General features: G+C 42.7%; 1 protein-coding gene across 1 annotated transcript in view; it reads left to right on the top strand.

The window, feature by feature from the left end:
- The first annotated feature begins 496 nt into the window (after positions 1-496).
- The window catches only part of PRKCQ (protein kinase C theta), a 158,533-nt gene continuing 147,457 nt past the window's right edge, over positions 497-11,572 (top strand). Inside the window, 1 exon segment of the mRNA XM_037845292.1 lies at positions 497-596. The gene's annotated coding sequence lies outside the window, so the exon portion shown is untranslated.

The raw sequence follows: 11,572 nt of genomic DNA, 5'->3' as shown, positions 1-11,572 counted from the left end.
AGAGAAAACTGCTCAGGAATCCTTTCTAGTGTGAAAACATATCAAGTGTTTTCCACTGAATGGCCTTTATCCTTCCCACTGCAGTTTGTTAGAAATAGAAAACATGTACTATCGAGCCCCCTCTTCCTTATTCCGAACACTCAGAAGATCGCTAAAGATAGGGCTAACTTTTCAGGCTTCTCTTCAGCATCACATTATCCCATCAGCCTTGGTCCAGGTCACTGGCGGCTTGCCAAAATTCGAGTTAATAGTGGAGAAAGCGGTGGTAAAGCAAGGAGTGAGAAACGGAGGGGAGGGGAAGAGAGGAAGACAATAGGAAGAGAAGAAAGAACTCAGTGATGCCAGCGTGGGACTGAGCGCAGGGGCTTAGAGGTGGGTGTTTCGGAGTGCCCCACAGGGGCCGCCGCGGGGTCGTGAGCGCTCTGCAGCGCGAGGCGCACCCACTCGGGGCGCTCAGGCGCAGCGCCAGTCTCAGCGCCGCCGCGAGGCAGCCGCTCAGCCGCCGAGGAGCAGCCGCACGGCCGCCGAGGAGCAGCGCCGCCGCCGCGCTCGGACCCCGCGGCAGGACGCGCAGCTGCCCGACGGCCGCCGACCAGGTAGGAGCTCTCCGCCGTCCCCGGCTCGTCGCCTGCGCCCCAGGGTTGGGACAGCCGGGCTTTGGAGGAGGCCAGGGGGTAGGAGAAGGGCGCGGGATCCAGCACAGAAGGGCCGAGAGCTGCCCCCGCCGAGGCTCGGTTGGTCTGCGAGGTGCAAGAAGCGGGTGTGGAGTGGGGATAGCAAACACGGCTCTCCTTTTGAGATGTTCCAGGAAGAGGGTTGAAGGCTGCGGGAAGCGGGAGTGAGAACGAAATTGAAAAGATGAAAAGAGAGCTCGATAAAAGACAACTTTTTGTAATTGTTTTCCTTTGGTTTCTTGTGTGTTGACTGCACAGGATGCTGCTGAACTCGGCCCTTTGGAGGTCACTGAGTGTAAGGGATGGAGGGATGCCTCTTTCCTTCTTGCTTTTTTTTCTCTCTCATCTGATCTGATGCGGACTGGGGAGAGTGAGGAAAAGATGAAAAGTGTTTACATTCTTGGTACAAATTTGGAAAGAGAGATATTTTGTGGAGATGACAACCTGTCCTAGGAAGGGAATAACCAGTTTTCTTGAGATTTGCTACAGTAGGGGCCACTGCTGCCAATACTCACACTTCTAAATAAACCAAGTTTCTTTTCACAGCCAGGAGTAGGCCAGGCAGGTCTTTGATCATTACCAAAAAAATATTAGTTAGATATCTTTCTTTTATTTAATTTGTAAAGTCACAATTATCATTGTGAGACTGGCTGTTAATGCTAACGCCTTGTGATTCAGATGGGAACAGTGCTCCATAGGCATGAAAAAAAGGCCCAAATGCTGGTTCAACAGGGAGATTCTGGTTATTTCTGCCAGGAAAGCACCACAGAGCCTCCTTGTCCCCTGGGTTGCCCTGCAAATATGCCTGCCCAATGTAGCGCTAATAAAAGATTGTTCAGTAATTGCAATAGCCGATGAGGAGGGGGTTGGTGACGTGAAGAAACGAAGGAGAACTCACTGAACTCTCCCTGTCAGTGATGAAATTAAACCATCAACATAGTGTCCAGGTCTTTCAAGTTCCACGTCCCTTTCTGATCACATACCAAGCCTGTTGAATGGTTTTATGAAACGCCTACATGTTCTGAGGAGTCAGTCCCTGCATTTAATCCACTCCCGGTATTTCATACCTTTCTTTTGGCAAAGAGAATTCTAAAGCATTGGGATTCAGGGGGTCTTCATGAGCGAAGCAAGAAATACAGCAGCTTGGCTGAGTTGTTGCCTTTTCCCTGTGTTATTTTCTAGAAGCCATGGCCACCACTGGACATTCCCTAGCCAGAGGACCTTTTATAGACAAGGTCTATGTATGATTTTGGGTCCCAACCATGTGAATCTTGTTCATTTTTTTGTGTTTATGTTTTTTTTTTAAAGTTTATTTCACTGTAACTATGCTTACAGAAATACTCATGTCATTTAATAATTTAAATTTAACTTACACTACACAATTTGAACCAAAAACTTGGTACATGGTTTAAGATTTTAAAAGGAAAGATTTGTAATCAGGTTTGTTTTTCATCTATTACAAGTATTTAAAAGATTCTATTGTCCCTCACAGGCTGCTGCAGCAAACAGTAAGAACCTTGAGAAATTTACCTTTGGTTTGACTTCAGAAAAATAACGTGTACTGCACTATAAAGTTTTAAATTTCAGTGTAACAAAAAATTGTTGTAATTTTCGATGCCAGCTTACCAAGTTCAATAACTAATGGATGTGTGTGGGGGAAGAGGAGTGGGTAGCCTATGTAAAACTGTAAAACTATCTGATTTCATTAATACTGCATGTTGATTGCAGATCTACACAAATCATGTTCATTTTTTCCTAACATCATTCATAACTCACGTAAAATGGCAGGCTTACTGAGGATGCTTAATCTCTTTCAAAAATGCTGTGTCTAGTGGGAAGGAGGGTGACATTTTTACTAATTTGGTTGCAAATTACTTTTGAAGTAAACAGCTGTTTAACATCTCTCAGATATCAGTGCCATTGTTTGATGCAGGTGTCTGCCACAGAATGATCTTGTTAGTCCCTTTCTTCTGCTGACTGAATGTACATACTGTATATTTAAAGACACAGCATAGGAATATCTTCTGAAGACTTCAAAGCCTCAGCTGTGAAACTCTTCCGAGTTAGCAGTTAAGTCTAAATTAAGATTTTTTTTTTTCTCTCACAAACTTTTATCTCTGATTTCAAGAGTAACCTGTGTTTGGCATCACAGCTTTTGTTTCAGCCTCCTGCAATTGTCTTCTAGACTTTTAAAATGTAAATTTCCAGGGAGGACTCTTGTTACCATCCGCTTTGTCATGTTCACTTCCGCCACAGCCTTGTGCTATGGTGGCTCACTGTGGCAAGTAATGTGAGGGTACACATCTACATTTATCCCCTGCCAGCTCTACCTCCTCATGGGAGAAGCTTTCTTATTAAGTCTGCACTTAACATACAAGGTGCCACTACCGGAACTTTGATTTCTTTCTCTGATGTTTCATTTCTCTTTCAGTTATTGCAGATATAGTGTTAAATTATTCACACCTCAGTCCTCCATATTATCTCAAAAATCCCTTTCGGCACTAACATTCTATTTCACCTGTTCACAGAAGGTATTGGAGGCCCCCCTTGAATAGCCCATTTGTTCTTGGCCACTTTTATAAAGGTTCTTCATTCCACTGTAATACATTCTGCTTTGGGGAAAAGACCAAATTCTTCTGTATAATGAATTATATAAAATTATATAATGTTTTATATAAAATTCCCTGTGGACTGGGTCCAAGATTTTCCCTGGAGAGTGTGGGCTTATGGTACAAGTCTGTAGCTGGGATTCAGTTAAACTCCATAGGCAAATCTTACAATATTTTATTATAGTACAGCTGCCTTTCTTTAAAACAGGAATTAGACTTAGTACTTCCTGTTTTTAATGCACTTAGTGTTTCAGAGTCATTGATTATTTGTTTGCCCCCGAATATTTCCCATAAAAAATCATAAGAATAACAAATTTGAATATATTTGAATTCAGGTGAGTTCCTTTTTATAGAGTTCAATCTTTCATTTCTTTTTTTACCCAATATTTCCAAAAATCCTTTAAAAAATATATTGTTAGTTGATGAAAAATCTCAGAGAACACAGGTTTATCCCATGATTCCAAGTATCTGTAACTTTTTTGCCCAATATCAAATCTGTAAATTGCAGGAAAATAAGTCTGATGGTGGCATACATAATATTAAAATCGTTCTTTGTGTTTCTGTCTATTATTTTAAATCATCAAATGTCTCATTTTCAAGCAGCAGTACATCTAGCATTGCTTATCCGTGCCTGTTCTAGCTTTAAAGTAGAAAATATGACTAAGAAACTCACAGGAGAACATGTTGTTGAGCCAGAAAGGTGAATTAAAATGTGTTTTGTTTCAATGATGGAAACATCTGTTATTTTTAGCATGTCAAACATTGATACACAGTCAAATTAAGATTGTTCTGTTATCTAAAAATATTCTTGGGGTGAAATGACACTCAGAGGTTTCAGAAATTAGGAATAGTTGACCCTGAGCCCAGAATCATAGTTAAGCTGTTACAGTAATAAAGATATTTATCCTATTTTCCACTCCTTTGCAAGCAGCATTATCTTTCTACAGGTTGCTGTAGGTTGATGTCAACTTTAGAATTAAGCTAATAATAATAATCATAAAGCCAACAGAAACAATAAAGGATGGTTTATTGAGTAATTATTACTTACAATTTGAGTGCCAGATATTATACTCATAATTTTATTATTTACTTATTTAATAAGCATTGCTACAGCACTTCATCTTCACAAAACCTGTATAAATTAGATACCATTATTTTTATTATCCTCATTTTACAGATGAGGAAACTGAGGCTCAGGGAGGTTAAGACACTTGCCCACATCTTACAGCTGGTAAGTGGTAGACTCAGAACTCTTTCCAGATCTATCTGGCCATTGGCTATAAACCACTTGCTATCAACCACAGGGCTGGATTGGCTACCAATTAATTTTTACCATATTATTTGATGCCCGATGTCAGGGTCTATGAGTTAATGCTACTCCTGAATGCACTGTTTTTTCCTATCTCACCTTATGCCTATAAAGCTTTTGCTAGTGCAGAATCATTGGAAGAGCTATACTCAAGCAGCCCCAAAAGGCAGGAGGGGTCCTAAAAGATAAACAAAATGTCCCTCTATTGGGTTTGCCCCACCCACATGAAGGATCTCATGATTTCTAGAATGGGTATAGAGAATAAAGAAATATGGCATTCATACTAATAACTCTAAATGAGTGGGACAGACCCTTTGCAGAAGATGAGTTGAAGGTTTAATTATCTTTTGTGAATTATCAGAAGACAAATTCCCAGGACAGTGGAGGGAGCAGAAAGGATGAAGATTAGTCATTGACTCATCAGGCTTTTGTTTTCAGCCTTAGACCCACACATTGTACTATATAACTCACTGGGTAGATGTAGTCAACTAAATAGGAAATTATAATGAGGTGTGATGATTTCATCATGAACTTATAATATTATATATCAGTTTATGATGCTATGGTGTAGAACTCTATTATATATTTATTTGTTTACTTCCTGTCTATTTCCTCCTCTAGAATATAAGCTCCATCAGAGCTGGGATTTTGTCTGTATCTGTATTCCCAGCTACTACAACAGGGCCTGGCACAGAGCAGGCCCACAATAAATATTTGCAGAATGAATATATGAGTGCTATGACAGAGGGCATCTAAGATGCTGTGGGAGCATCTAGATTTGAGGGATATGAACATACTTCTCGGAGGAAGTGACAGCTAAGATGTGCCCTGAAGGGTAAGTGGCCATGAGCCAGGTGGAGGCATCGAGGAGGTAGGCACAGTATTTGTAGAATGGCTCTGGGGGCACATGAGCAAGGCATCCTAGCAAGAGAGAAGCACAGTCTGATTTGATTCTAGAAGGTAAGTGGGAGACAGCAGGATAAGCCCAGAGGCTCTGGAATCAGATGGCTTTGGTTTAAATCTGTGCTCCCCCCGCTAATTCGCTGGATGACCTTAGTCAGCTTCTCAGAGCCTCACTGTCCCCATCTGTAAAATGAGGGAAATAACGGTCTCCATTTGTAGTGATGTTGCAAGGAAACCAGGGTCTGCTCATAGTGTGTTTCAAGGTGTGTGGTTGATATTGTTGGGAGACGCTGGAGGGGTTACCTAGGCCAGGTCTACAAAGTTTGATGGGCAGGAGAATCATACAATTTATCATCCAAACTGGGACACTTTTGCAAGTGAATGGGGATTCTTAGTGAGCATTAATAATTAGACTGGGATAACCAGTGTAAACCCGGATTGTCCTGTGCAAACTAGTAGGTAGATTCAACCTTTTTAAGTCACGTTAGACTCTTCTCTAAGAACAGGAGGAACTCTATAAGTGGTTTTCTCTACCAATGGATATCAACTCCATTCAAGTATCCCCAGCATTTCTGAGTCTTGCCATTCTGTATGCTCTTTGCTGCAAATAAAAGGATCCCTAAAAAAAGAGTTAATTAAAAAAAAAATGAAAAAAAATACGCAGAGCCCCCTTGAGGAGCTATCTGGTGGTGAATGCAGGGGTGTTGGGCTTCCCCACCTCGATGGATGCTGATGGGCTCACAGACATAGGGGACTGGTGGTTTGATGGGCTGAGCCCTCTACCACGGGACTTGCCCTTGGGAAGACTGTTGCTGCAAAGGAGAGGCTAGGCCTCCCTAAAATTATGCCTAAGAGCCTCCTCCTGAATGCCTCTTTGTTGTTCAGATGTGGCCCTCTCTCTCTAGCTAAGCCAACTTGGCAGGTGAAATCACTGCCCTCCCCACTACGTGGGATCTGACACCCAGGGGAGTAAATCTCCCTGGCAGCGTGGAGTATGGCTCCTGGGGAGGAGTCTGAACCTGGCATCGTGGGATGGAGAACACCTTCTTGACCAAAAGGGGGATGTGAAAGGAAATGAAGTAAGCTTCAGTGGTAGAGATTCCAAAAGGAGCCGAGAGGTCACTCTGGTGGGCACTCTTACGCACACTTTAGACAACCCTTTAGGGTCTAATGAATTGGAATAGCTAGCAGTAAATACCTGAAACTATTGGACTACAACCCAGAACCGATGAATTTTGAAGATGATTGTATAAAAATGTAGCTTAGGAGGGGTGACAGTGTGATTGGGAAAGCCATGTGGATCACACTCCCCTTTGTCCAGTGTGTGGATGGATGAGTAGAAAAATGGGGAGGGGGGGGGAAGGGCACCCAGTGTTCTTTTTTGCTTTGATTGTTCTTCTTCACTTTGATTTTTGTTTTTGTTTTTGTGTGTGTGGTAATGAGGGTGTCAAAAACTGATTTTGGTGATGAATGCACAACTATATGGTGTTACTGTGAACAATTGAATGTGTGCTTTGTGTGACTGCACGGTGTGTGAATGTATCTCAATAAAAATGAATTAAAAAAAAAAGGAAAGGGTCTTTTTTCTTCTTCTTCTGAATTTTTGATGAGGATACAACAGTACTCACTATAGAAAATCTCAAAGCAAGGAATCTAAATTTTCTAGGTATTGACATTTTGGATGTGTGGTATACATCTCATAGCCATTTTCCACTGACCCCCTTTCCCTCTGTACCCCAAGGTATATTGTCACTAGACCAAGCATCCGGGTTTAGCCTGAGAGGAAACTGAGGCCCTGGAAGGCTTTGTAAGGCCAACTTGGGTTCTCACACAAGTTGAATCGTTTAAGATGCCTGACTATTACCCAGCCAAAGACTTTCCCCCGGAAGCCTCCTAGCTCATGGTTTGAAAGTAGATGAGGTTTGAACCAGCTTAACAATTTTTAATAGGAGCACACATGTGAAGACTTGAAAATAGAGGAACAAAGGTTTGAATCCCACCTTTATGTTGGAACTTAGGCTCAGAGCATCAGCTTTTTTCTCTGCCTGTCCCAGTATGTTGTGGCAAGGATCTGGTAAACCCATGGGAGTGTGAACTTCGGTGCACTTGGCCCTGACCAAGTGGTGGCCGCGGTGTCCCTGACGTGGGCCAGCACCCGCTCTGGCCTCAGCATTGACCCATCACATCAAAGTAATTAGAAAGCTCTTTGGAGCCAGATGCCTGGATTTCACTGTGACTCTGCCAGTTACCAGCTGCATAACCTTGGCTAAGTTAACCTCACTGAGCCTCAGTTTCCTATCTGTCAAATGGGGAGAATAATGCCCCTCTCACAAGGGTTGTGGCAAACACAAAATGAGAGAAGCCAGATGATGCATTTAGTGCTGGCCATAGTGGCAATTTCCAAGCACTGTTATTTGCCTTTCCCTCCCCTCCTGCAATGTTTCTAACTTATATAGGTTGAAAGCTTTATTGTTCCCAGGGATATTTGAATTTCAACAGAAATTGAGGTACCAATCTGAAGGAAATTGTGTGTTGTTGGAAATAAATCTATAGATAGGGAATGACTTTTTTTTTTCCCCACGATGGCAGAATATTATACCACCCAATGGCCTTCTTATCTTTATACCTTGTGTTACGCAAAGCTTGGGCCCTCTGCATTATAATGCATTATAAATGTATGGTAAATATTGCCCAGACCTCAGGGCAGGCCTTCTCCTCTCTGGCCAACCTTTCTCTATTTTGTTCTGATTGTATCTACTATGTACAATCTATATAGTGTACTAAATATAGTGTACTATATATTGTACTATATACACTATATACTATAGTGTTATGAAATAGTTAAGAATGGTTAATAACCAGTGTTTGGAAGCAGACAGACCTGGGTTCAAATCCAGACTTCACTTTTTCATAAGCAGTGTGACCTTGGAAAAGTTACTTAATTTCTCTGAGCCTCAGTTTCCTTAACCATGAAGCAGACATAGTAAGCTACTCTAGAACTGGTACAAGGAGTAAGTAAAATAATGCCTGTACACCATTACCAATGTTATCTGTATTTGAAATTTTGATATTTTGTTCACCATGGACTTTTTGCATTACTTTTGATTTTTTAAAACCTTGCATTCAAATAGTATTTCCTGAGTTTTTTGGTGCCCCTTAAATTTGGGGCCCAAGGCAAATGCCTCACTATCCTTCCCTGCTTTAAAACCTGAAGCACACTTTTTCACTTTAATTATTATTCTGGTTATTTTTGTGCGTGTGGTAATGAGGGTGTTGGGGATTGATTTTGGTGATGAATGTACAACTATGTAACAGTACTGTGAACAATCGAATGTATGATTTGTTTTATATGACTGTGTGGTATGTGAATATATCTCAATAAAATGAATATTAAAAAAAAAAAAATAATGCCTGTAAAGCGTAGTAAGCATTGAATAGAACTGTTTCTTTCTCCAAAGACCTGATCTTATTTCCCCATTTGTCAGGAAGCATATAAACTTTGAGACATACCTCATTGGCTCCTTAAAGAACTAGATGGGTTAGTAAGAAATAGCATTAATTATGTAGATTGGAGATTGTCAATCTCAAGTAGATACAGATTAAAAATGGCCACCCTTCCCTGTACTGAAGCTTTCCCTTTGCTTCTCCCAGAAGTACAGGCATTGGCCCATGAGATGATGTTTCTTTCAATCTGAGGTTGCTGGGGCCATGAATCCAACTGTCTACTTTTTCCAGTGTCTACACATAGGCCGATGGGTTCTACTGGAGAAATTGTGCAGCTTTGCAAATTCAGGATGCTGTACTTCCTTGATTTCCAGCTTCTCCTAGGCTCTCAGCCTTTCCTGGCTTCCAGGTCAGCTGCCCTGGTCAGTTCTCCACTGCGTTCAGTTTCAGACTTCTCCTGCCCCCAGCATCCCCTCGCTCTCAGCAAGTTGTCTTGCTACCTGCTTCACTGCGAAAATGCAAGTTTTCCGGTAAGAATCACCCTGACCTTGTGATCACAAGCTTACAGACATAGCTTTATCTGTGCATCCTCCAGTACTTTCCGTCTTTTCACAATGGAAAATGTGCCTCGCCCCCTGGTGCTCTGGAAGCCATTGCTCTCTCATTCTCAGGAATTTTATTCTCTCTGTTGTCTCCTCTCTCACCTGTATTTGCCTTCTCTCCCTTATCATGGCCCCATTCTCACTGCACTAAACATGCCCAAGTCCTTCCCTTCTTTGGGAGAAAAAGGCCATCCTTCTGTGTCCCTCTCCAGCTCCTGCCTCTTCTCATTCCTCCTCTTCACAACCAAACTCCTTAAAGTGTTTTCTACACTTACTGTCTCTGTTTCCTCGCCCCACATGCCTCAGCCCACAGACATCTGGTTTTGCCTCTACTATCCCTCCAAAGCCACCCCTCTCGCAGTCCTGTTGCTAAATTCCAGCCCTACCTTACTCGGCTTCTCTGCAGCAGTCCGTGCTACTGAGCCCTCCTGCATTGCGGCATCGTCTTCCTTGGATTCCCATGGTTCCCTTCCTATTTTCCTTCCTCCCTTCCTGGGCCCTCCTTCTCAACTTTCTTTGCAAGCTCCTCCTCTCCCTTCTGTCCCCTGGAAAGTGGGTGTTCCTCGGTGTTCTCACCCCAGGGGCAACCTCGTCCATCACTGGCTTCAACTACTATCTACCCCCTTCCCAAATTCCTACTGGTTTTCTCCGTGATAGTTCATGCATGCATCTAACATCACATGTCCCAAACTGAGCACATCATCCACCCCTACCTCCTTCCACAGATTTTCTCTTCTCCTTTTCTGTGTCTGGCAATGGCACAAACCAGAAATCTGGATGTTTTCCTTGACTACTCCTCCTTCACCTCCATAGTTCATACAAACCAAGTTCTATTAGTTCTCCCTCCTCTTATCTCTTTATTCTGCTCACCCTTTCCTGCCCCCGCTGCCCCTACTCTGTTTCCAGGTCACCAGATTTTTTTCTTCTGGATTGCTGCTCTGACCTCCTAACTCTTGTGCTCTCGCTGGAGCTGAAATAATCCTTCTGGAAACCATATCCGAGCATGTCACTCCCCTGCTTTAAGTTCTTCAGTGGTTACCCAGTGTTCTTAGAATGAAGCCGAGGCTCCTTAGCATGAACTAGAAGGTTCTAGTTGCTGTACCGCCCCCTTGTCTCTCCAGCCTCATCTCATTCCAATCAGACTGAGTCTCTCTGAGTTCCTCCCAGGTCCCACACTTCTTGTTTCGTGGAATATTCTCCCCAATCTCTGAATTCCTGTTTCTTTAGCTAATTCCTATACATCTTTCATTCTCCATCTTACATGTCTTTTCCTCTAGTGTTCTAGTTTGCTAATGCTGCCAGAATGCAAAACACCAGAGGTGGATCAGCTTTTATAAAAGGGGGTTTATTTGGTTTCACAGTTACAGTCTTAAGGCCATAAAGTGTTCAACGTAACACATCAGCAATCAGGTACCTCCACTGGAGGATGGCCAGTGGTGTCCAGAAAACCTCTGTTAGCTGGGAAGGCATGTGGCTGGCGTCTGCTCCAAAGTTCTGCTTTCAAAATGGCTTTCTCCCAGGACGTTCCTCTCTAGGCTGCAGTTCCTCAAAAATGTCCCTCTTAGTTGCACTTGGGGTATTTGTCCTCTCTTAGCTTCTCTGGAGCAAGGGTCTGCTTCCAATGGCCATCTTCAAACTGTCTCTCATCTGCAGCTCCTGTGCTTTCTTCAAAGTGTCCCTCTTGGCTGTAGCTCCTCTTCAACAGTTCACTCTCAGCTGCAGAGTTCCTTCCGTTTGTCAGCTCATTTATATGGCTCCAGTGACTCAACTTAAACCCACCCCGAATGGGCGGAGCAACACCTCCAGGATCATCACCCTCAACTGGATGGGACACATCTCCAAAGAAACACTCAAAGAATTACAATCTAATCAACACTGATAACATCCGCCCACACAAGATTACATCAAAGATAATGGCTTTTGGGAAACACAATATATTCAAACTGGCACAGCTAGAAAGATTTTTCTGTTGCTGCAAATCAGGATTTGGTTTCCTCCCACATGTTCTCAAAACTCGTATAAGATAACCCG

The sequence above is a fragment of the Choloepus didactylus genome, chromosome 8 (assembly GCF_015220235.1).
Source record: "Choloepus didactylus isolate mChoDid1 chromosome 8, mChoDid1.pri, whole genome shotgun sequence".
NCBI classification, from domain to species: domain Eukaryota; kingdom Metazoa; phylum Chordata; class Mammalia; order Pilosa; family Megalonychidae; genus Choloepus; species Choloepus didactylus.
This window is presented reverse-complemented; position numbering and strand designations above follow the sequence as displayed.